This window comes from Palaemon carinicauda, chromosome 20 (genome assembly GCF_036898095.1).
Source record: "Palaemon carinicauda isolate YSFRI2023 chromosome 20, ASM3689809v2, whole genome shotgun sequence".
In the NCBI taxonomy this organism is placed as follows: Eukaryota; Metazoa; Arthropoda; class Malacostraca; order Decapoda; family Palaemonidae; genus Palaemon; species Palaemon carinicauda.
Window position 1 is genome coordinate 112,019,808 of NC_090744.1, and position 5,000 is coordinate 112,024,807.

Consider the following 5,000-nt stretch of genomic DNA (forward strand, 5'->3'; position numbering starts at 1 on the left):
TTGACGATAAGGGCCTAGGTTAGATATCGCCAGTCGTCTATATCTTGAGCTTTTAAATTAATACTACTCCATTCATCATCTAATTCACGCTTCATAGTCCTTAACCATGTAGGTCTGGGTCTTCCAACTCTTCTAGTGCCTTGTGGAGTCCAGCTGAAAGTTTGGTGAATTAATCTCTCTTGGGGAGTGCGAAGAGCATGCCCAAACCATCTCCATCTACCCCTCACCATGATCTCATTCACATATGGCACTTGAGTCATCTCTCTTATAGTTTCATTTCTAATCCAGTCCTGCCAATCACATCATAACGTAGAAAATATTTTTTTCCGCTGCCAAGCCCATCACTAACACCCCCCCCCCCTCACCAACATCACAAACCCCCAAACAACATCTCTAACCCACCCCCCACCAACATCACAACCACCCTCCATCAACATCACAAACCCTCACCATCAACATGAGAACCCACCGATCAACATCACAACTCCCCACCAACATCACAACCACCCTCCACCAACATCACAACCCCTTCCCACTAACATCACAACCACCCTCCACCAACATCACAACCCCTTCCCACTAACATCACAACCACCCTCCACCAACATCACAAACCCCTCAACAACATCTCTAACCCACCCCCCACCAACATCACAACCACCCTCCACCAACATCACAACCCCATCTCACCAACATCGCAATTCCCTCCACCAACATCAAAACCAACCCCCACCAACATCACAACCCCCCACCAACATCACAACCACCCTCCACCAACATCGCAATTCCCTCCACCAACATCGCAATTCCCTCCACCAACATCACAACCCCGAACCAACATCACAACCCTCCCACCAACATCACAACCCCCCACCACCAACATCACAACCCCCCTCACCAACATCACAACCCACCCACCAACATCACAACCCCACCAACAACATCACAACCCCCCACCACCAACATCACAACCCCCCACCACCAACATCACAACCCCCTCCCACCAACATTGCCATTACCTCCACCAACATCACAACCCCCCACCAACATCACAACCCCCTCCCCCAACATCACAACCCCCCACCAACATCACAACCCCTCACCAACATCACAACCCCCCACCAACATCACAGCCCCCCACCACCAACATCACAACTCCCTCACCAACATCACAACCCCTACCTACATCACAACCCCCCACCAACATTACAGCCCCCTCCACCAACATCACAAACCCCCACCACCAACATCACAACCCACCCACCCAACCAACATCACAATCCCCTCCCCCCCGCGGGCCACCCAGCCAGAGTGAAACATTCATTCATTCTTCATTTGTGTGGCTTCGCAAGATAGAAGTTAATAGGCCGCTATCCGTCTTGCCAAACTACCTGACAACCATCTGTCCTGACATTAATTATAGAAGGCTGTAGTTCAGGAGAGTAATCTGGTGTTATTAATTGTCGTTCTTCCCAGTCTCTCTCTTTTCTGAAGTCGCTGGACGATGAGTCATCCGCTTAAGTGCTCATGTCAGGCGAGAGAGAGACTGGTCGGGAAATGGATTCTCCTTTCAGAGAGAGAGAGAGAGAGAGAGAGAGAGAGAGAAGAGAGAGAGAGAGAGAGAGAGAGAGAGAGAGAGAGAGAGAGAGGGGATAGGAACCTATATAGATTTTCGATAGAAAACTTTTTTCCTATTGCTGAAAACCAAAAGTAATTTTTAGTTATATTTCATATATATATATATATATATATATATATATATATATATATATATATATATATATATATATATATATATATTTATATATATATATATTATATATATATATATATATATATATATTATATATATATATATACAGTATAAACATATATATAACCTATTATATATATTGCACGAGAGAGAGAGAGAGAGAGAGAGAGAGAAGAGAGAGAGAAGAGAGAGAGAGAAGAGAGAGAGAGAGAGAGAGAGAGAGAGAGAGAGAGAGATAATGTTCCTTGTTCGTGTACCGTAAGAGAGATAAAATCATATTAATGTTAAATATAATCCCTTTAACAGCTCTCTGTTTAATTTCTGGTGAAGTTTAGCTTCCAAAAATAACTAGGCCATTTACTTCGTCTTTCAGAAGAATATGCAAATTACCCAGTGGGTTATTTTGCGCTATTTCGTTAATCTTACTATTCATATTTTTCAAATGTGTATATATGGACATTTATCATGTCCACTTATATATACAACTTCTATATATTGTTATTGGCAGGACAGGATTAAAAATGAAACTATAAGAGAGATTGCTCGAGTGCCGTATGTGGATGAGATCATGGTGAGGGGTAGATAGAGATGGTTTGAGCATGCTCTTCGAGAGAGATTACCTCACCAAACTTTCAGCTGCGCTCCACAAGGCAGTAGGAGAGTTGGAAGACCCAGACCTACATGGCTGAGGACTAGGAGGCGTGAAGTGGGAGATGATGAATGAAGAAGTATTGGTTTAAAAGGTCAAGATAGAGACGACTGGCTAAAGCTAACAGAGTCCCTTTGCGTCATAAGGCGTAGGGGATGATGATGATGACATATAGGGTGTCCCAAAATAATGTATACACTCTTTGGATTGTTACAACTTGTTCAATTTATTGATATTAACGTGGAAAACAGATTCACAGGAGAGAAATAATGCACAGTGAAAAAGTAAGGATACATGGGGCAATTTGAGAATGTTAAAAAGAAAAAAATAAGTTTTCCACGTTCATATCAATAAATTGAACAAGTTGTAACAATCCAAAGAGTGTATACATTATTTTGGGACACCCTGTATTGTTATATCAACAATAGCATCGTAACGTCTCTTTCTTAATATTTCTTTTTGTTTCTTAATTGGGAAATAAAATTTCTTTAGAAATTTCTTCTCTGATTTCAAGGCTTTCAGTTCATAGGGTCTAAACAATTATTTGGAAACGAGGAAGTTTGAGATATTGTGGACAATATTATACATTAATTTATGCTTCAGAGAGAGCATACATTTTACATAACTCAAATCCCTGACAGGATGGACGTGTATTTATGTAAATACGAATATACAAATACTTATCTGGGAGTAGAAAAATAAAAACAATAAAATTCATTATTGGTAAAAGTTTGAAATCAAACTGCATCATCAAATGGTTTGATTTATTCTAATCAGTGTATATCACATCTATGAACTTTGTGATCAAATTTCTGATTGAAATGAATTCTCAAACTACTCCAAAATCCTTCCTTATTATTTATATAAGGAATGAATTTCCTTCCATGTTTAAATATTAAGATATTTGAAACGACTGGTGAACGCCAGAATCCCACTCAAACTCGTTAGTTCCTTTGGTCGCTGAAACCTCACCATCCTTGTGAACTAAGGAGCCTATAGGTCTATCTGCTGAGTCATCAGCAGCCGTTGCCTGGCCCTCCTTGGTCCTAGTTTGGGTGAAGCGGGGGCTGAAACCTCACCATCCTTGTGAACTAAAGAGCCTATAGGTTTATCTGCTGAGTCATCAGCAGCCATTGCCTGGCCCTCCTTGGCCCTAGCTTAGGTAGATAGGGGCCTTGGGCGCTGATCATATGTATATATGGTCAGTCTCTAGAGCACTGTCCTGCTTGATAGGGCAATGTTACTGTCCCTTGCCTCTGGCATTCATGAGCGGCCTTTAAACCTTCAAAAGACAAGAGAGGCGGAGAAATAGCAGTTACAGTAATACCTCAGGATACAAAATTAATTTGTTCCTGAATGGCTTTCATAAGTGTGGGTTTAGTTTCGTACCCTGAGTAATTTTTCGTAATATGAGGCTTAAAAATCTTTGTGTGTCGTTTGGTATGATGCGTTTTTCGTATACAGAAACGTTCATATGTTGAGGTATTACTGTACTAACAAAGTGAGTTACCGTCATGAGTTACTGGTCCACATAAAGTTTGAAAAATCTCCTTTCTAAAGAACAAATGAGTCATTTTACGAGACGTGGCCTTTGATGGCTCTCGTGGGCAGTATTACAATGACAAATGGCAACTCTATATTATTCGATTTTTATAACTTCCATATGGGACGAGACAGGGATCCCACTTGGCCTGTTCTCATTAATGGGACAGTTTTAAACGGAAACCTATTTTTTTTTTTTTTTTTCAAAATTAAAATATGGTATGCGTCCTATGGTACACCTTTTAAACAGGTTTTCCCTCAAGTTTCAATTAATTTCTCCGCCGCCCTTTTTTTTAGTCAATATTTTCTGATTTTGAAAAAGACTTCGGTTAACGATTCTACCGCGTGTGTGACCTCAGATGTTGTGACGCTAGGTATATCAACAACAACAACAAAAGTAGCCGTTTCATGTTCCCTACAGGACAAATGCCCAGAGGATTGGTAATGGTGGGAGACTTTAAACCGATCGATCACAGCAAACCAACCTAGTATGGGTGGCCCTAACTAGGTACTGTATATCTACAAAAACATCAACAACAACAAATGCAGCCGTTCCTAGTCCACTGCAGGAAAAATGCTTCACACAAGTCAATTCATGTCTTGGGTTTGACCAGTTATTATCACCACGCTGCTCACAGGATTGGTGATGGTGGGAGACTATAGTCTGATCGATCACAGCAAACCAACCTTGAATGGGTAGCCCTGACTAGTACAGCTTTGCTGATCATTGTGATATAGAAACCCTTTCACCACCTTGAGGTATCTCCACTCAGAAAAGGAGATATATATACTAACCGATAAATCAATCATTCAGAAAGTATTTGTCACTTGTACGAGTTGGAAGAGCCAGGCCTACATGGCTGAGGACTGTGAAGCGTGAAGTGGGAGATGATGAATGGAGAGGTATTGATTTAAAAGCTCAAGATAGAGACGACTGGCGAAATCTAACCGAGGGCCTTGTCGTTAATAGGCGTAGGAGGAGATCATGATGATGATGATTATGATGATGATGATAATGATGATGATGATGTACGATCTAGTTTGTCTGTTTATATA